This window comes from Phoca vitulina, unplaced genomic scaffold, assembly GCF_004348235.1.
Source record: "Phoca vitulina isolate PV1807 unplaced genomic scaffold, GSC_HSeal_1.0 scaffold18, whole genome shotgun sequence".
In the NCBI taxonomy this organism is placed as follows: domain Eukaryota; kingdom Metazoa; phylum Chordata; class Mammalia; order Carnivora; family Phocidae; genus Phoca; species Phoca vitulina.
The window spans coordinates 18,261,302-18,283,061 of NW_022589721.1; the positions used below are offsets into that span (position 1 = coordinate 18,261,302).

Below are 21,760 nucleotides of genomic sequence, written 5' to 3' on the forward strand. Positions count from 1 at the left end.
AAATACCCACCTATGTTGGCTGTCACTGTGTGGCCCCTGACCTGAGGCCCAAGAGAAACACAAAGAGGGGACATAATGCTAGAACCATAGAGAGGAGCTTTGGAGGGAAGGGCAGAAGGATGGAAGGGAGCGGTCCAAGGCCTCCTGAGGATCCGAGGCGGGGCTAAGTGCTCTGGCCACAGATGGTCTCACTCAGTGCTCCTAGTGATGCTGACAGGTAAGCTTCTCTAGATTTTTTTTCTTTTTTAAGATTTATGGGCTCGATCCTACGACCCTGAGATCATGACCCGAGCCAAAATCAAGAGTCAGACACTCAACCGAGCCACCCAGGCGCCCCTCTAGATTTTTATAAACCCAGAAACTGAGGCTCTGAAACCAAGGAGCTTACCCCATACTCCCAGCCCCTTGGCTCCACCCCAGAGCCCTGGCTCCTACAGCTGTCTCTGGCTCTCTATTTTTGATGGAAATTCCCCATTTCTGGCTGACCCCCCAGCAGTGGGGTTGGGAGGTGGGGAATACCTAGGGTGTTTAGAATCGACCATTGAACATTAGACAATTCGGAGATGAAGGAACTAGCTGCTTTCTTCCCCTCTCTCCCCCGCAAAAAAAAATCAGGAACACCCAGAAACCCCCTTTTACGTTTCTTTATGGTAAACGCCACAAGCATGAGCTGAAAAATGTTCCTAAACAAGATGCTAAGATCTGCTCGACACCTGGTGACATCTGACATCCCTACTTGGCTTCCTGATATTTCCGAAGTGCCACCATGTGGAGAGACAGTCTGCCATCCACACTGGGGGTGGCATCCTGGACAGAGGCACCCCTTAAAGGAACCTTTCAACTTGGAAGGAATCCCTCCAAATTACTTCACAGCTTTTATGAACTGAACACATGGGTCTCTTGAAATTCATAAATATTCAGTGATGCCTTTATTTAAACACATATTTATTTAGGAAGCTGCAGTTGAGTTCAGTTGTTACACATACAGTAATCCTGAAAATAATGCACAGTTTTGGCTTCAGAAAAGGTGTTATGGGACGTATATACGCGAGAGAGAGAGAGAGAGAGGATGAACTTGGGTGAGCCCCTGAGAGCAGACGCCTGGGTTTCCCCCTCGGTTGGAGTTAAACATCCCCTCTGCTAAAGCTTCCCAAGGCTTATGACAGCGTCCGACTCAGGCCGGGCTCCCTCAGCCTTGAGGTTAGACAGAAAGATAAGGAGTCCGTTCCAAACCTTGAATTGTGTTGTCTTGATTCTACCTCTGGGTCTAATTATCGAGCCATCCATTGAGAGACCTGTCCTGGTGAGAGGCTGAACAGTAAATTCCTCCTTTCCGAAAAATGAGTCAGAATACTTGAGCCACACATGGCCAGACATATGCCTCGATGTTTGGCCAGATGGAACATCCCAGTACTCCTACTACTAAGAGTTTCTATTTACTGGTCTGTGCCATGTGCTTGGGATTCTTCTAAGCACATCCAGTAAATCATTTAAACTTCACTTCATCCCCCGTGGAGGTAGGTGTGGCTTTCTTCCCATTTTGCAGAGGGCAAAACTGAGGCTCAGAGAGACTTGCCCTGGGTTCCCCAGCTCGCAGCTGGTGGAGGCTGAAGGCCATCTCTTGTCTGTCAGGCCAGCGCCTGACCCAGCCACAGGGGCAGCACCAGTATGCTCCGGCCGGACCAACAGGACTTGGCCATTTCTTAATACTACACACAAAAACTAATACACAAGTACTCATTCACCAACTCTGCTACCTCCTGATTTGTGACAATTTCCAACTCATGATTAGGGATGGCTTTGGAGAAGAGATAAAGTTTGTGAAATGCCAGAAAAATATTTTCTATAGTTCAGCTTGCTTCAAAAATTCAAGGCTACCAAGTGTTGCATCCTGGCTATAATTTAGGATTCAAGGCTTCAAAAATTCAAGGCTACCAAGTGTTGTATCCTGTCTACAATTTAGGATCCAGGATATGTGTGCCCTCATATCTGTTCAGATTAGCTGTCTAAATACAGATATTTGAATGAGTGGATGGGTGGAAGGATGGATGGATGGATGGAAGGATGGATGGATGGATGAAAATGTAATTATCTGTTTCCCTGTCTCTCCTCCACTAGACCCTTGAACACAGGGACCATATCCCATTAATCTCTGAGTCCCCAGTGCCTGATTCAGAGTGGATGCGTAATAGCAGTGTATTGAACCACCCTGAGAATTAACAAACATAGTTGGCTCTCAATTGTCTGGAATCTGGTATTTCAATCCTTTGCTCCTCCTCACTGTTTTCCATCAGTCAGTAGCCCCATTGGCTGATGGCAGGCAGAATAGAGAAGCTGGGGACAGTTTGCTTTCCATGTGTGTGAGCAGCTGAAGGAAAAGGTCTGCTGGAGAACCCCTCACTGGGTATTTACTGGGTGATGCTTCTCAGGGACTGCACATTAGCCTCGCTGCCCCGGCGCCTAATGGAGAGTTAAATGTGACCACTTCCATTTACCTAATTCTGGAGCTTCTCACGTTAGGAACTCTCACTGTGCTTTGGGAAGCTTGTAGCAACTTAGGAACCATGAAGTCTAAGTTCCCTCATGTGTCAGAGGAAGGATGCGGGCCCCAGGGAGAGGAAGTCACTGGTCCAGAGGCATCCATCGTAAGTGACTTGGCTCCTTCGTGCACCAGGTATTTGTGGTATTTGCCAGACCCTGGGGGCTGTGGTGCCCAGCACGTCCCTGTCCTCATGGAGCCCACAGTCTAGTGAGGAATGAAGCTTTAAGCAAACAAAAAGGAAAGACTGCCATGCTGACCAGTTTTTTGAAGGAAAGGTACATAGCCTGTGAGAATATGGAATAGGGGAATTAGATTTGATTTAAGTGGTTGGGGGAGTTTTCTCTGGAGAGCTAATAAATGAAATCCAAAAAGTCAAGTACTTGCTGGCTGAGCAGAGAGGAGGGGGCCAGCGTTCCAGGCAGAAGATACAGCATACTCAAAGGCCCTGAGGCCAGAGGGAACTTAAGACATCAGGGGACCTAAAAGGTAGCCATTGTGGCTGTGATTTGCCTGAGTTCACACTTCATAGACATACCAGGGTTAAAAGCCAGAGTGCTAGGGGGACTCATGTATAACCCAAATTTCCCTTGAAACTCCTCTGCCTCACCAGTAAAGAAGACTCTACATGATTCTCCGTGCATGATCCTGTACAGAAAGGTTGAGGCACGCTGAGATACTCCAGGAAGGAGTGAAAGGAAAGTCATGTTGCAGAGATCCGGGTGTTCAGACCTTTCTGCCCTAGTGGTAAATGGAGGATGGATGGTGGAAAATTCTAGAGCATCCACATGCCCATTACTTTATTCTCTTATGAGTAAGTTTCTATAACCTTAACACTTATGATATTAGCCAACTAGGGCTGCCAGAACAGAAGACCACAGACTGAGTGGCTTAAACAACATAGATTTATTTCCTCACCCTTCTTCTGGGGACTGAAAGCTCAAGATCCAGGTGCCAGCAGGGTTGGTGGCTGGTGAGGCCTCTCTCCTTGGCTTGCAGGCGGCTACCTTATCTCTGTGTGCTCTCCTGGTCCTTCCTCTGTGCATGTGCACTCCTTATAAGGACACTAGGGCCACCCCCATGACCTCATTTAACCATAATCACCTTGAAGGCCCATCTCCCAATACAGTCATATTGGGGATTGGGCTTCAACAGATGAATGGTGGGGGAGGGGACATAATTCAGTCCATAGCACTAATAGAGTTGTCTGTTGCTGTCAAGATTAAATGAAACAATACAGGTGAAATCCCCTAATCGGGGTGGCAGGGAGGGGGCATTAGCATCAGCAATGCTCAGCTGCCTACTCTGAATTGACTCTTCTATATGGAGACGACCTTGGCCAACTGCTTCCTGCCTTTCCAAGTTGACTTTTTCAGTTGGGGCCCCACTTGTACAAGCTCATGCCATTGGGTGTTTTTTGTTTTTTTTTTTTAAAGATTTTATTTATTTATTTGACAGAGCGAGATACAGCGGGAGAGAGAGCACAAGCAGGGGGAGCAGGAGAGGGAGAAGGAGACTCCCCGCTGAGCAAGGAGCCTAATGCGGGGCTCGATCCCAGGACCCTGGGATCATGACCTGAGCTGAAGGCAGACGCTTAACAACTGAGCCACCCAGGCGCCCCGCCATTGGGTGTTAATTGCATCTCAGAGGGGTGGGGGTGGGGAGCTGAGCCCTTACTGTACCAGGCACTTTGCATGTGTCGACAATGCTCTGAAGTCAACATTTTTTTTTTTTCATCTTATGGTGGGGGAGAATGAGGCCCAGAAAGGTAACTCATCCAAGATCCTTGAGCTGGAAAGTGGGGGAGCTTGCCTTCAAACCCAAATCCACATGCATAAACACGAGGGCTGTGCCTTGTGAGTTTAAAATACAATTCTGTATGCTCAAATTCTTTGGACTCCTCTGGATAATGTCCTTGGATGGAAAAAGGGCGGGAAGAGCCAGTAGCCCCTCTGATTCCCTCTGCCATGGAGCCTCCTTGCAAGCAGCCTGGGGGCAGATTTACCTGGCTTTTAAGTCTCAGCAATTTCCCCAAGCCCAGAGGCTCCCCAGACTGCTGCAGGGAAAGAGCGCTGGCCAGATGTGTCTTGGCGAGTTGTGCCTGAGTTGACCAAGGCCTGGCATGGGAACGATTTGGGATGGGATGGAGTCTTCCTGGTCCCCTGGGAAATTGCTTAATCCCTCTCCCTGCCACCCTATTTTCCTCTTCCCAATTCTAATTAAAATCAGACCATGCCCCCTCTCAAGAAAAGAAAGTTTGACTCAAATATTATTCAGATAATAAATCACTATCACAGTGCTTGTTTTTCTTTCTCACGGAGTACAGTGTTACTCTCTCCTGAGTCCGCAGGGCTTAGGGAAATCCCTACAGGGAAAATTAAAGAGATGGAGAAACAGAAAGGTATCACATGGGGAAAGAATTCTAATTGTTTCATGTTTCCCTAACGGGTAAAGTAATAAAGAGGCAGATTTTGCTAAAGAATTGGATAGTACTTTTTAACCTTCCAAGCCGTCCCCGAGATAGAAAGGGGCCGCTGTGGAGGCAGAGGGTCCCCTGTCCTGGGCAGTGTTTAGGGAAAGGCTGGCTGTCTGCTTGGTAGAGGTGTTTGAATAGTGGCCATAAGCAAAGGGCCTGATGACCTTGCTGTTTCCTCCCAAAGCTGAGATCCGGTGCTCCGCGGGATCAAGTAATCAATCCATCAGGTCACTGGTTCTCTGCAGAGGGGAATGTCTCTGACCCAGGGGTAAGATTGCAGCTAGAAGCCCAGGGGATTAGCAAGCGGTCACATCCTCAAAATCACTGTGCTACTCGAAAATAAAAACCTGAGGTGGGGGCTCTGTCACCAACCTTGTGTAACCAGCCGCCCCTCCAAAAGCACCGTGCTTTTCCCCTTTTTCATTCACTAATGAACTTTGGAGTATCCTGTGGGGGCCAGAGCCAGTGCGGGGAGGGGGGACAGGGGTCAGCCGTGAACGCTGTGGGCCCCGTCCGCGTCCGCACAGGATGTACAACTGACCAGGCAGTTTGAAGACAGCGTGATATGGTTGTGCTGGGATCCCCAGGCGCAGGAGCATTTCACAAGGAGACCCCAGCGCACTGGGGAGCAAGGCCTTCCGGGGAAGCAGCCTATGGCTAGCCCGGGCTGCCCCAGGGGAGGCGCCTGGGCCACTGCTGTGTCCCTCCCTTCTGTTTCCAGCAGCTTCCCAGCCTCGCTCTGAGAGCTCGGCCGGCCCCCCCAGACTGGCCACTGCGACGCACCCTGGGAGAGGTCAAGGAGAGCTGAAGTCCGGCGGCTTCAAAGGTGCTCCCAAGGGCGCAGAGCCGTCCACAGACACCCGGGGTCGCTGCAAAAGCAGCTCTGTCTCTTGTTCTCCGGGTCACCCTTTGGCCCTTGCAGTCTGTTTTGGGCAGGGGGCGGGGGCTGGTTTAAGGGCTTTGATAGGTAGTTCTTTTCTTCATTAATACATCGGGTTGGAGCATTATGTGTGTTCATGTCCACAAGAAATGACACAGGGAATCCTAACACTGCCAGATGAAGAACCACCTTAATACTGAGGTCTGTCTAAAAGTGGGAGAGTTCGTGCCATTCACTTGAAGGGATGGGTTCCGTCCCATTTTTGAGAGGGAAAGAAAATAGGTCTCCTCGCGTGCACGCGCGTGCACACACACACACACACACACAGGGGAGCTCACTGACCCCTAAGGCCCCGATTTTACGCCTGGCCTTCCTCACGGAAAAATGAAGCAGTATTTGGGGAGCACCTGCTTGCTTGGCACTCCTCCTCTGTGACCCTCGCAGAGGCCCAGCAGGTGTGAAGTATGGAAGCGAGTCTCGGGGACGTGAAGTGACGTGGCAGAGCCTGGATCCCCGCTACTCCGCTCTTTCCACTCGGCCGAGTTCGCAGGAGGCCGGCGGTGGTCCCTGTGCCCGCACTGGACCAGTGCTGTCCCCTTGCCAGCCCTGTGCCCTCCCCTGGGATTCCTCTGCCCGCAGCTCCAGATCCCGGGAGCCCACGGAGCAATAAGGGCGGTCCGTCTTCACTTCCTCGGGCTGCCTTCAAGCGGGTGGCTTACACAACAGAACTGTATTCTCTCACAGTTCTGGAGACTGCAAGTCTGGTGCTGGCAGGGTTGTTTCTTTCTGGGGCTGTGAGGGAGAGTCTGTTCCACGCCTCTCTCCTAGCTTCTGGTGGGTAGCTGGCAGCCCTTGGCACCCGTAGGCTTCTAGATGCATCACCATGGTCTCTGCCTTTGTCTTCGCGTGGTGTCCTCCCTGCGTGAATCCGTCTGTGTCTGGATTTCCTGTTTATGACGTCACCAGTCGTATTGGATTAGGGGCCATCCGAATGACCGCATTTTAACTTGATTACTTACCTCTATAAAGGAATCTCCACATCGGGTGACATTCTGAGATCCTGAGGATTAGGACATCAATATAGCTTGTTGAGGAGACACAATTCAACTCATCAGAGGGTCCTTGCACTGTTTTCATAACTTCAAAGAATATAAGAATTAAGCATTTCTCCATACGGGCTCTTAATAAATACCGTTCATATGTTATGAGCACAGACTCTGGAGATTGCCTGGGTTGGAATCCTGACTGGGCCATTTCCTAGCTGTATAATCTTGGGCAAAGTATTTAGCCTCCCTGTGCTCAGTCTCCTCAGCAGTAAAATGGGAATAATGGTCACACACCATTGGGTTGATATGAACATCAAATTAAAAATACCCTTAAAATGTCTCATCTTGGTATGATCCTACCATGCTTGGAAAAGGCTGCACCTAACAAAGCAACAAAGGTATATAATACTATGTAGTATACTCACTAAGTATAACACTTACTATGTAGTCGCGTACTAGACACTGTGCCAAATGCTGGGGCGTATGTCAGCTTACTTAATCAGCACCTATTATTACCCATTTTACAGAAGCAAAAACGAAGCCCTAGAGAGATTAAGTCACATGTGTATGGCCCAACTGTCAGTAAACAAAATAGTTAGGACCTGAATCCAGTTTGTCGGACTCTGGAACCTCTCAGGAACCACTGTGTCTGCCCCCCTCCGCCCCCCCCGCCACACACACACACACACACACACACACACACACACAGGAATAAGGAAAGGGCCTTGTAATGATGTAAACAATACCAGGCCACCACCTCCACTTGCCCAGAAAAGCCTCCTGATTTCAAAAGCCTGATTCTGGGGGTGCTTCCTGTGATGTCAGACTGGGCTCAGAAACACACACTCCTTTTTAAAAACTGGCCCCAGGGCGCCTGGGTGGCTCAGTTGGTGAAGCGTCTGCCTTCAGCTCAGGTCATGATCGCAAGGTCCTGGGATCGAGCCCCTAACCCCCTAATCAGCGGGAAGTCTGCTTCTCCCTCTCCCTCTGTCCCTCCTCCCTGCTCGTGCTCGCTCGGTCTCTCAAATAAATAAAATCTTAAAAAAAAAAAAAAAAAACCTGGCCCCAAACCTAGGCACTTTTCTCTCCTGCAAGCCCCAGGATGGCTTTGGAAGGGGTCCTCCCCAGGAAAGCCAGGAAGAGTGAACCCTGCCCCCTTCCCCCCCGGGGAATGATCATCTCCTGACATCTTGTCTCTGGTTTTGTGTCGTCTTCCTAGGGACGTCCGTCAGAACTGCATTGCTGATAAAGGGGACTCTCTGACGAAAGAAGAGAACCTCCCTCCCCGGCCGTGGGCCACCCTGGCCAGAGACTCCAAGTGGAACCACTTAGCGGGCGCGTGGCTGCAGGGTACAAGAACCCCCTTCCTCACTCACACCGCCCAGAGGACCGGTGGGAATTGTTCATAGTGCCAAAGTCCTACTACTGCGTTTTCAATGGGTCCCTGTAAATAGTTTGCGCCTTCGCCCTGGCCCCCACCTCTTGCTATACTGGAACCAATTTGTACAATGTGGGAATTTTGTTACCTTTTTAATCAAGGGCAACGTCCTTTTCCAGCACTACCATTGTAAGGTTTTTTCCAGGCGGGAGGGCTGATCACACTTGCTTTTCTCTTTTTTCCTTTTCTTTTTTTTTAAACTTTATTTTATTAATTTTGGGGAGGGGGGATGTTAGCATTAGTGCCATTATATCTACTGGATTTTAGGTAGGGAGAGTTTTTTTTTTTTAAAGTAGTTTGAAATTTGGGCGATTTCTCTGTGGGAAGGGCTAGGATTGGGGCATCTGTCTCCACTTTGAGAGGGTTTACAGATGACAGATCTTCCCCATCAGACCCATTTCCAGTTCTTCCCCCAGCCACCCCTGGGGTCCCTGTTCAGCCACGCACAAGGCTTTCCGAACTGCCGAGAGGTAGGTCTGGTTTCTCAACCACCTGGCCTCTTCGGCTGACCTTGGGCCGAGCCAGCACCAGAGACCTGGGGAGCAGGTGGCTCCCCACTTTCAGCCTCTTTTCAGATAACAGCAGAAAGGGCTCCCACCTTTTTAGCATTACCATTACTTCTATGAAATTAAAACAAAAAGAGGTCTTCCTATCTAGATGGTACAAAGATGAACAGCTTCGGTTTTGATTTCTGTTCCTGATTGGCTTTTCTCAGTGTGGTTTTTGACAAGATTTCAGCTTGAAGCCTCACCATGAATTGATTTTTGTTTGTTTGTGTGTTTGTTTTTGGGCCAATTTTAGATTCCTGAGTGCACTTTTTTTTTTCTTTCCAGTTAGTCCTAACTTTTAAAGAGGAAAAACCAAGAGAACTATCTGGTGTAAATGTTGCAATATGAGTTGTGTTTGCAAACCCCCCCCCCCCCGCCATCGCCCCCCATTTGGGTACACTGCACAAATAAAATGCTAGGGATTTTGGAAAAAAAAACCATTTTTTCTAACTTGTTGCTCATTTGTTGTAACTCAATAAAGCAAAGACTAAACATTTTTATAACCTTTTCCTCTGCTCCTCGTTCTTCATTGTTGCCTGGCCCCTAGGGCATGGCATGAGGGAAGGGCTCCAACTCAGCCACTCCCCATTTCAGAGCGGTTATGACCGATTCACTTGACATTTCTCATTTTCTGTCTTGGTGAGGTCCGACAGCACAAATGGGACTTTAAAAACAGGGCGTAAATGTTGATATGGAAATCTGTCATATCTCTTTGACACAGAGAAGTAAGTGATAGGCCCTCCCTCCTCCAGGGTCTTCACAAATAGATTCATAAACTCCTGCAGAGTGGGAATGAGATCCACAGGCCAGGGGCGGCACCATTGCTCACACTCACGTGACCCAAGGTAAGTCACTACCCTCCCTGGACTGCCGAGGACTGGTGACAAGGACACTGCCATTTCTCGGAGAAGGCTGGCTTTTGTGTCTCTGCCCAGGTAAGGTTTCAAGAGTCCCTCACTATGTGGAGAAAGGGGAGCCCTCTTACACTCATGGTGGGAATGCAAGCTGGTGCAGTCACTCTGGAAAACAGTGTGGAGGTTCCTCAAGAAGCTAAAAATAGAGCTACCCTACGACCCAGCAATTGCACTCCTGGGTATTTGCCCCAAAGATACAAATGTAGGGATCCGAAGGGGCACCTGCACCCCAGTGTTTATAGCAGCAATGTCCACAATAGCCAAACTGTGGAAAGAGCCCAGATGTCCATCGACAGATGAATGGATAAAGATGTGGTATAGGGGCGCCTGGGGGGCTCAGTCGTTAAGCGTCTGCCTTCAGCGCAGGTCATGATCCCAGGGTCCTGGAATCGAGCCCCGCATCAGGCTCCCTGCTCAGCGGGAAGCCTGCTTCTCCCTCTCCCACTCCCCCTGCTTGTGTTCGCTCTCTCGCTGTGTCTCTCTCTGTCAAATAAATAAAATATTTTTTTAAAAAAGAAGATATGGTATATATACACAATGGGATATTACTCAGCCATCAAAAAAATGAAATCTTGCCACTTGCAATGACATGGATGGAACTAGAGGGTATTATGCTAAGCGAAGTAAGTCAATCAGAGAAAGACTCATGTGGAATTTAAGAAACAAAGCAGAGGATCATAGGGGAAGGGAGGGAAAAATAAAACAAGATGAAATCAGAGAGGGAGAGAAACCATAAGAGACTCTTAACTCTAGGAAACAAACTGAGGGTTGCTGGAGGACAGGTGGGTGGGGGCATGGGGTAACGGGGTGATAGGCATTAAGGAGGGCACGTGATGTGATGAGCACTGGGTGTTCTATGCAACTGATGAATCACTGAACGCTACCTCCAAAACTAATGATACACTATATGTTAATTAATTAAATTTAAATTTAAAAAGATCTTAGACTAAAAATAAATAAATAAAAAATAAAGCGTCCCTCACTGTTCAGCAGTGACACTCATCTACCCAGTGGTTTTCAAACTTGGGCAGGCCCCAGAATCACGTGGAAGGGCTACTTAAAGTTTTTGAATCAGTAGGTCTGGAGCAAAAGCCGAGAATCTGTGTTGCTAACAAGTTTCCAGGTAAGGCTGATGCTGCTGGTCCAGGGAACCCACTTTGGGAATCTCTGGTCTCTGTGTTTAATTTTCCAGGGACTAATGGACTTTTGGCCAGTTTATCTAAACTAAGCATGTGTGTAAAGCGTGTATAAGCATATTCTTCGGGTAGTCCCCCCACTTCCCCACACACAGGAAACATTGCCCACTAATCTCTTTACCTCTTTTTCCTTCTCCATCCCCTGGTCCCCTACACAGTCAGGAGGCAGAGATGCCTTCTGCTTAGCGGAATGCGCTCCGTCCCCACCACCCACCCCAAAGCTCATGCTCCAGATACCACACGCCACCTGGACCAATGTCACCTGCCCTCCAGGACTCCCCACCTCCAGGACAGGATGAGATCGAGGCAAGCAAGCCCCTATGGGTGCAAAACATAAGGAACCAGGGTCGTGCCAGTGCCAAGCCTGGATGTGCAGGACCCCGAGAGCGGGCATCTCCTTAAAAGTTGCATCCTAGGGGCCATACTTAACCGCACCCCAGCCCTGCCTATCTGCCGTGCCTTCCTCCAACCCTGCTTCATTTTCCTCCATCTTGCTTTTCACAACGTGTCCTCATATGTCTGTTTACTGTCTTTTGCATCCCACTGCATTGCAAGCTCCACGAGGACAAGGATTGTGTCTATCTTGTCCCCTCTCCCACGTCCTCTGGCCCTAGCACAGTGTCAGGCACAGAGGAGATGCTCCCTAGAAATTTGTGGGATGCATGGGTGGTGGATGGACGGACGGACAGATGGACAAATGGACAGATGGACGGGGGAGGAGTTCCAGCTCTGCAGTCAGACCCAAGTTTGAATCCCAGCTCTCTGGCTCACGAGCTAGGTGGTCTGGTGGGGTTTACTTCACTTTTTTCGCAGCCCTCATCTGAGACCTGGAGGTGCAGATCTTTGCCACGGGTCCTTTGTGAGGATTAACTGAGCTCAAGTATGCAAAGTACCCAGCACACAGGTGCTCTACAAATGTTCGCTCCCCTCCTGGTGCTCTGACTGGGGAGTGACACCCGGCCAGGCCGTGCGATGGCTGTACCTTTCCGTGTCCGGATGGGATGCTGGCGTGAGAAAGGCAGACAGGATGAAGCTGCATCCAGGTCTCGGAGATGACAGTCCAGACACCTGTGCTTCTGGTTTGGGAGACTTTGCCATGTGTAGCCAATACTCTCCTTCCTCCCCTTGACCCCCAAACTCTCCCTATTCCCCTCTTCCAAAAATATCCCAAAAATCCAACGTGCAATTTTCTTATTAGGAAAAAAAAAATGAAGAGTGGCCGTCGCTGACTCCTTCCCAGTCCCTGCCTGCACCGCCTTCCCTGTGCGTTCCCAGCACTGGACCTGCCACAGACCTCGTCTCCCCACGCCGTCTGTCCTTCCAGCCCATTAACGAACGTCGGACCAAACCCGGCCTCCAGCTTCTCCCCGGGCATCTGCCTTCTGCTCCTGCTCTTACTGCCCTTGCAGCTCTGCTTGCCGCTCTCGAGCAACGTAAAGAAATTCTTCCAGCAAGGCAGTGTGAGCTGCTATCAGATGCCTGAAGGAACCAAAGGGAAAACCAAGCCAGAACATGTGTCTTTTTATTTTAATTCCTGCACAAAGAAGAAAGCCTTGATAATCGGTTGCAATGGAAACAGGGAAGATGGTTGTGCTCTTTTAAGCATCCGGCAAAATTTGTCAAGCTATCTTTGCTCGATGAGAGGGTGGCAGAAGCGAGGTGAGGTTCTTAAGGGGGGCGAGCCGGACAGGAGCCTCACGGAGGTGGAAAAGAGCAGTGGCGGGGCCCGACCCGCTGCTGCTTCTGTCTGCCCCGTCTTTGTTCTACCGTCTCTTCCCATGGGGTTCCACTCGGCGCCCCCTCCACTCATCTGATTCTGGGGCGCTGCCCATGGCGGTGACCTGGCCCCCAACAGGACGCTCCAGCCCCCTATCCAGAGCCGGGTGCAATGCTGGGCAGGCACGCTCCGGTCTGGGGCAGAGAGCTCCCTTTTCCCTTTTCGATGACAGTGTGGGATTAGCCTGCTGCCACCGGCAGCCGAAGACAGGAAGCCAGTAGGTCCAGAGGAAGAGGCCAAAAAAATAAAGGAGCAGAGGAGCGATGAGTGGAAGAGGTGGTTGGTGGTGACAATGACAGTGACAACATCATTTGAGTCCCTGGACCCTGCCATTCCCCAGGCCAGCATCCTCTCTTCCCTGTTTCATAAATACTAACGTACTTCTCTTTTTGATTTAAGCCAAAACCTGTTACTAGAAACTCGGTTCTGATGGGTTGATGAGATGATGAGATAAAAATCGAAGGAAAGACGCTAAATGGGGCGGCTCCTGGAATGGAAGGCTCAGCTCTGAGTCCTGGCTACTTAAGTGTGTTCCCTAGCTCAGCAGCCCCAGCCCCGGCCCCAGCCCCAGCAGGGTGCTGGTTAGAAATATAGAATCTCTGGCTCCCACCCAGACCTGCTGAATCAGACCCTGGCAATTTGACACTGATCATCAGGTGATTCACGACCCTGCTCTGAGGGCATTGACAGGCTCCTCCCCGACCTCCTGCGGCACACTGGCTGGGGGGGGGCGGGATGGGGAGGGGGAGAACCCTAATCCTCCAGCACGCCACAGAGCCTGTTCTCTGAATGTAGACTCCAAGGCCTTGGGGAGCTGGGAGGCAAAGGCAGGAACAAGACGGAGGGCGTGTGGTCCACCAAGTGTGGGCACCCTTGTCCTTCTAGGCCACCTGGCGCCCAGCCACTTCCAACCAACAGCTCTCGGAAATGACAGCTCTCCCTGGCCTGCCCCAATACAGTCTGGAGAGAACCAGCCTGTCAGCTCCCTCCTACTGATTCCTGAAAGCTCCCAGCTGGAGCGCCTCACAGCTGGATGTACTTATAAACCACAGCAGAGACACCATCATTGTCCCTGAGGGGTTGATCAATACAAATCAATAAAAAAAAGACTTTTGTGCATCCCAGAGCGTGTGGCAAGTCAGGTATCCTGCGGAGTGGGGAGGCACACTGCCCTGGACTTTGAGGAAGGGGGAGACAAAGATGGCCATCAGTAAACTCTTAAAACACCTCCACCCAGAACAAGCCCCCAAAGCGTTACAGACTTCCTTGGTCCAGATCCTTGCAGGAAAGAGACGGAACACTGAAACTGAGTGATTTAGGGAGAGTTTATTAAAAGTTTATTGTTCAGGGGCACCTGGGCAGCTCAGTCGGTTAAGCGTCTAACTCTTGATTTCGGCTGGGGTCATAATCTCAGGGTCACGGGATCAAGCGCCTCGACAGGCTCCACACTGGGCACGGAGCCTGCTTGAGATTCTCTCTCTCCCTCTGCCTCCACCCCGTCTCTCTAAATAAATAAATAATTGTAAAAAAATAATAATAATAAATGTTAAAAGTTTATTGTTTACAAAGGTGTGGGCAGGGTTTGGGGAAACCAACAAGGGAAGACGTAGGGCGCTTGGCCTGAAGGGGTAAGGAAAATAGGGCAGTTACAGGAACCCACAGAGGACAGATGTACAGAGGAGGCTACTGAAAGGAGATGTGGCCTTCAATAACCATGGTGACCCAGCAGGGGTGGAGTCGGGGAATAAACACCCGGACATCATTGCCCTCCCATCCTCTGCCCTCCTGCCACTGCCTTTCCATGGCCAAACCCATTCAGAACGTCCAAAAGCAAGGGGATCTGTTGATCCAGCCCAGCGGAGTCTGGCTCCCGGCACACAGAGCAGGAGGGGTAAGGGTAGAGGGAGGAAACAGATGGTCCCACACACAGATCAATCTATTGGCTGGACCAAAGATGGCAAATATACACCAAGCACACCATATGCCCCATTCCACACCTATGACAGACATTAATAATCAAAGTGCCTTTGCCTGCTGGGCTTGGGCAAACTTTCACAAAATTTAACACGAAACTCCACCTCGAATCTGTTAACCTTGAAACAGGAGATGAAATATGTAGTGGGTGCCATTGGTCGCCTAGCTAATATCCAGCCCCTCATTCTTCCTTGCTAACAGAACCAAGATATTGCCCAAGCACTAACATACCCCAACCCTAGGTGAGAAACTCAGTTTCCCTTGCAGCTAGGAATGGCTAATGAGACATACACAGAAGGCGACTGCATGGCTGGTGCCACTCTCCTTTCTCCCTTCGGACATCGTATGCCTTGGTGATCTTGAGACTGTTTCGGAGAGCTTCACTGAGCCCCCAAACCAATGCCACAGATGAAAGTTTCAAACTTATTTTTTTAATTGGATTGTAATTGACATACAATAGCCTATCAGTTTCAGGTGTACAAGATGATGATTTGATATTTTTTTACGTTACAAAATGATCCCCATGCCAGGTCTGGTTGCATCCATCACCACACAAAGTTATTACAATGTTACTGATTATATTCTCTACACTGTGAAATACATCCCCGTGACTCATGTATTTTATAACTGTACATTTATACTTCTTTAGTCCCCTTTACCTATTTCACCTGTCTCCCCAACTCCTCCCCTCTGGCAATCACCAGTTCTCTGTATCAATGAGTCTGTTTCTATTTTGCTTTGTTCATTTGTTTTGTTTTTTAGATGGCACATATAAGTGAAATCATATGGTATTTGTCTTTCTCTGTCTGACTTATTTCACTTAGCACAATACTCTCTAGCTCCATCCATGTTTTCACAAATGGCAAGATTTCATTCTTTCTTATGGCTCAGTAATATTCCATTATATATACACCATATCTTTACCAATTCATCTATCCATGGACACTTGGGCTGCTTCCGTATCTTGGCTATCGTAAACAATGCTGCAATGAACATAGGAGTACAAATATCTTTTCAAATTAGTGTTTTTATTTTCTTTGGATAAATACCCAAAAGTGGAATTGCTGGATCGTAGATTAGTTCTATTTTTAATTTTTTTATAAAACTCCGTACTGTTTTCCATAGTAGCGGTACCAATTTACATTCCCACCAACAGTGGACGAAGTTTCCCTTTCCAAACATCTTGATATGTGAGAAAAGTAAATCTCTATTTGTTTAACCCACCACTCATTGAATTTGTCTGATACTTGCAAGCAAATACACTCATAACTGACACAAAATGTCTGTGCCATACTTATGCTAGGGAGATCCCCCTTCACTCACACATGTATTTATTTATCCCTGTGCTAATTGCCAGGTGAGAGAAAAAGTAGGCATAGTCTGTTTCCTCTTCAAGGAAACTTGATCTATATTTTGAAGGATCAGGAGGAGTTTGCCAGACAGATAAATGAGAGGAAGACACAAGAAGCAGAAATGAAGGAGTGTAGACAATGTCAGGGTGTTAAGTACTAGGAATCCAGCTAGCCGTCTACGATGTGTAACAAAAGAAGAAACCATCAGTGTTGAACAACCAATTTAATTCAAACGCTGTCATGAAAAAACAGAAGCAACTATCTACTTGGAAAGAACCTGAAAAACAGCCAAAGATTATGTTATTTGCTTCTATGATGGGAAATCAAAAAGTGGTTTGGGATTTCCCAAAACAAATAAAATATTATATAAAACAGATATAAAGTGAAACAAAGTCTGTTCGAAGCTTTTTACCTCAGACTTGCTTCCCACAGCTGAATCTGGGTCACAAGACTTGGGAGCAGGTCCGTACTTCCCAACTTACCCGCTAATTCCTTCCACAAGCTCATCCTGTGGCCACACTGGCCTGCTTGCTGGTCGCTGAACACTCCCTGTGTCCATGCAGTTTCCCCTCTTAGAATCCCCCACCCCATTTCTTGCCGAATCCCCTATTCTTCCAGGCCTCGCTGAAGTCCCAGCAGAGCAAATAAAGGTAAATCTTGGGTGACAGGAAGCTGGGTTTAAGGAAGACACCCCTCTCACTGGCTCTCAGGGAGCCCTGTTGTTTTGAACTCCTGCAGCACTCACTTCAACAGGATCTATCTCGTTCTGACCACGTATGGGTTTGCTGTTCAACCTCCTCTTTGCGTGCCGCTCCTCTAGTCAGGAAGTGTGCTGAGCCTCGGTGGCTTGTAACTCCCTGCATCCCTTGCCCGTCCCTTTCCACAGCACTCACATCCCTTCCCACTGGGGAAGGCTTCTATGCACCTGCTCTTCCCCTGGGCCAACCACAGGCTATGGGTGTGGCACCAGGCGAGGGCAGGACCCTCTGGCCGTGGGCGTCATGTGACTCAGGCCTAGCCAATCATGGCACTCATCTCTGACCTCAGTGAGTGGTCCAAGGGGTACACACATGACTCAGGCCGGACCAATCAACATCCTTCTTGAGGTTTATAAAAATTTAAGGTGGGGGGGGCGCCTGGGTTGTTCAGTCGTTAAGCGTCTGCCTTCGGCTCAGGTCATGATCCCAGGGTCCTGGGATCGAGTCCCACATCGGGCTCCCTTCTCGGCAAGAAGCCTGCTTCTCCCTCTCCCATTTCCCCTGCTTGTGTTCCTGCTCTCGCTCTCTCTCTCTCTGTCAAATAAATAAATAAAATCTTAAAAAAAAAAAAAAATTTAAGGGGGGGAGGGGGCAGTGGGAAGAAAGAAGTCTGAGATCATTTGAGTTTTCAGATCCAGCTAATTCTAAATGTAGGTTCGCCCATCTTTCCCAGTTATGTGAGCCAATAAATCCCCCTTTTGCTTAAGTTAGTTGGAGTTGTGTTACTGTCATTTGGAAATGAGTTTTGACTAAAACAGATACTGTTACCCCACTGCCCAGCATATGTCTGCAGAAGTGGTAACTGGAAATGCAGGGGCAGGTTAGATTATATTTTAAAATGTATTGGCTATGGTTCCATTTATATGAAATGTCCCAAATAGGCAAATCTATAGAGACAGAAAGTGGTGGGAGTAGGAATGTAAACAAAGGATTGGGATGAAGCTAGAGAGTATCATGCTAAGTGAAATAAGTCAGTCAGAGAAAGACGGATACTATATGATTTCATTCTTATGTGGAATTTAAGGAACAAAACATATGAGCAAAGGAAAAAACAGAGAGAGAATCCAAGAAACAGACTCTTAACTCTAGAGAACAAAATGATGGTCACCAGAGGGAAGATGGGAGGGGGGATGGGTGAAACAGGTGATGGGGATTAAGGAGTGCACTTGTCATGATGAGCACCAGGTGATGCATGGAAGTGTTGGATCACTATCTTGTACACTTGAAACTAATATAACACTGTATGTTAACTATACTGGAATTAAAATTTTTAAAAAGCCTCTTTCAAGTAAATAAATAAATAAATGTAAAAAATAAAAATAAATAATTATCTATATATATCTCTATATACCTAGTATATATATATATCTATATATATCTCTATATACCTAGTATGATAATAGAAACCAGAAACCAGGGGCAGCTGGGTGGCTCAGTCGGTTGAGTGCTGGACTCCTGGTTTGGGCTCAGGTCATGATCTCAGGGTCCTGAGATGGAGCCCTGAGTCAGGCTCCACACTCAGCCGGGAGTCTGCTTGAGATTCTTTCTCGCTTTCCCTCCCTCTCTGCCCCTCCCCCCACTCACACTCTCTCTCTCTTAAAATAAATAAATAAATCTTTTTTTTAAATCTTAAAAAAAAGAGAAAAAAGAAACCAGAAACCAAACAGATAAAGTTAAACTGTTAAGTTACAGGAATTTAAGGAACACACACATGTGTTTTGCCGCATAACCTGCCCCTGTGTTTCCCGTCTTGGTGAATGGCAGCGGCAGCATCCAACTGCCCAAGTCAGAAACCTGGGGGGACAATTTTCACCTGTCATTCATCCTTGAGTTTTAACCAAACACCACGTTCTCTCACTTCTCCCCCACATATCTCTGCAGTGACCCATCCACCACCCCTTGCTACTGTCATCAGCCAGATTCTCACCCGTTGCCTTGCACAGCCTCCTAACTGGTCTCCCTACCCCAGTCTCACCTCTGTCGGCCCCATTGGCTCTGCAGACTGCAGCTAGAGTAACCTTTCCTACAACCTAAGTCTGATCACACTCCTAACGCCCTGTCAGTGGCTCCCGCTGCCTACAGAAAAAAGCCCAAGCTCCTGGCTCTACAGGCAAGTTGCTCTTGGCTCCGTCCCCTGCCTGTTCCTCCCAACCTCACATCCAGGGTATCCCCCATCCCACTTCTCCCTCCCTCCCTCTGTCCCTCTGTCCCTCTCTCTCTCTCTCTCACACACACACACACACACACTGTTCAAGCCCATCCTCAACCACTTAGTGTCCCCCACCTCCTCCAAGTTCTCTCTCGCCTCGTGCACCTGCTGTTCTTGGTGCCTGAACTTCCCTTTTCTTCCTCCTTTACCTGGCAAACTCCCCTGACGCATGCAAGTCCCAGATGAATATCAGGTCCTCCAAGAATCCTCTCCTGACCCCTTCCAGCCAAGTCATTTGCTTCTTCCTCTGTGCTCCTAAAAGCCCTTTTGCATGTCTCTATTATAATTCTAGACACATGGTATTATAACTGTCTCTGTGTTTGTCTGCCACGTAAGCCTGTGGTCTCCTTGCAGACAGAGTCCAGCCCCGCAGGGACAAGGCAAGCATGCATTCAATCGTGTGTTGTAGGAATAAATCTGCACCAGCAGTATCACAAGTTTAATGAGACTAGGGATGGTAGTAAGATGTTTGAAAGAAAAAAAAATTGCAGGGAAACATCCATGATGGGATCAAAGAGATGAATGTCCACAAACTTCTTCCCTTCACCCAATGCACCCGAGAGAACCTCTAGTTGACAACCTAACTCTTCTTTCTCCCCTATCACCTGGAGAGACCAATTCCCAGACTTTCTTGGTGCAGGGTCTGGAATGAGCAAAGAAGGACGGCAGCAAAAGGGTCAAAGGAGGAGTAGAAGGACTTAAGGAGGGAGGTTAAATCACCTGTGTAATAAAGAATAGAGAGAGAAAAGAGAGAAACTTCAGGAAGCAGAAGTCAGTAGGACTGGTGGAAAAGGAAAGAATTCTTCAAACTTTTGATTAGTGAACAGCTTCAGAGTGTAAGACAAAAGAAAACCAGCCAAGAGTCTAAGCAGCATAGAAGGCACACTGCCAACGAGTTATATACCTGGAAACCTGCTTCATGGTCTTTCAGAAAGATGAAAAAAAGCTAAATTCCCTTTTGTCAGGTTTTGGCTTATTTGGACTGTGCTTCTGTAAGTGGTTCTAGAACTGGACCATGTGGGTCACAGTTGGAATAGGGTTCCATGAAGTCGTTGTAGTAGATGCAAAATGAAACCAGGAAACCAACTGAAAGCATGTCCTGCTATCAATAGGATGAAACTCTTACCCATTTCCATGGATCCTGCTTGTCTTACACTTGCTCATCCTGTTCTGTCTGCTAAGAATTCTGCGTCCTGGAACAGCAGAAACATGGGCAAGCATTTTCACCTGTCATTCCTCCTTGAGTTTTAACCAAACACCACATTCTCTCACTTCTCTCCCCCAAATATCTCTCCAGTGACCCATCCACCCCAGTCACATGACTGTCCATGGCAAGGCCACCCCAGCATTCAGGAGCCCCGAATCCTGGCCCCTGCTTTACCACAAATGGAGGTCTGACGCCGAGAAGGTCACTGTCTCTCTTTAAGCATCAGTTTCCTTATTTGAAAAATGAGGGGGGTTAGACCAGATGACCATCAACCAACTGTTCATTCCAACTCTCATATTCTATGATGATAGGAGCCTGGGCCGATACTCCTCTTAAAAGTCTCCAGATTCCAGCTCCCAAACCCTTACCTTCAACTGAAGGCTTTGGGGAGATTTTTCAGGATGGCAGGGAACTCAAGAAACTTGAGGACAAGAGCTCGACGGCTTTGGAGCAAAGATTGTCAGCACGCTCCCCCAGAAGAACTTTGAAGAAGCATATGTGCCCATAAACAGTATTTTATTAAAGAGCAGCAAATGGGGGCGTCTGGGGGGCTCAGTCGTTAAGTGTCTGCCTTCGGCTCAGGTCACAATCCCGGGATCCTGGGGTCGAGCCCCGCACCGGGCTCCCTGCTCGGCGGGAAGCCTGCTTCTCCCTCTCCCGCTCCCCCTGCTTGTGTTCCCTCTCTCGCTGTCTCTCTCTCTGTCAAATAAATAAATAAATCTTAAAAAAAAAAAAGCTGCCATTTGCTGTTCAGTGAAAACTGAAAAGCAGTCTATGCAGGAATATTTCTCCAAATCCAGAACCCATCACTCTGCATCTCTCCGCCAGCCAAGCAACATTCACAATGGCTTTGTTAGAGAAACAGGGAGCCTTTGTTTGGGGTCATCCAACCAGCTGCTCTGGGAAGGCAGCCGCCCTCATCTACGCCCGGGCACCTGGACGCAGTCCCCTAAGCACCCTCTGCCCCGCAGAAGTGAATAAACCTCAGGCACTAGCCACCTGGGGAGGCTGAGGACTGAATTGACCTTAGCAGGATGAATTCCTCTTTAAGGGATTGTTAAATCCCTGTGTGTTCCAGAAGTTTTTCCGTGGCGTTTCTGACTCCTTTGTGTGGCAAGTCATGAGCATATTGTGTAAGAATGACTAGGACCCCAGGAAAGAAGGACTTCCAGGGCACGTGAAAATTGCGTCATTTTCCCCACCCAGAGGAGTAAAGTTTAGACTCCAGAAAGATTGCTTCAAGATTGGACTGAGGAATGTGGCCAAGGCCACAGAAACTAACAAGTGCCAGAGCCAGGATTTGAACCCAGGGTTCTCTGAGACCAAAGCCCATGCTTCTAACCACAGTGCTTTAGCGCCTCCTCAACTGGATGTCTTGGCTCCCGACCCATTCCAGCAGTGGAAAGAGCACATGGGCTGAAAGGTGGGGACTATGCCCCAAGAATT

General features: G+C 48.5%; 2 protein-coding genes across 2 annotated transcripts in view; one reads left to right on the plus strand and one right to left on the minus strand.

The window, feature by feature from the left end:
- Positions 1-9,891, plus strand: part of ZHX2 (zinc fingers and homeoboxes 2) — a 154,290-nt gene extending 144,399 nt beyond the window's left edge. Inside the window, exon 4 of the mRNA XM_032415941.1 lies at positions 8,161-9,891. The gene's annotated coding sequence lies outside the window, so the exon portion shown is untranslated. The remainder of the gene's footprint in view (positions 1-8,160) is intronic.
- The window catches only part of DERL1 (derlin 1), a 68,086-nt gene that overhangs the window by 2,810 nt on the left and 43,516 nt on the right, over positions 1-21,760 (minus strand). The gene's annotated exons all lie outside the window — the stretch shown is intronic.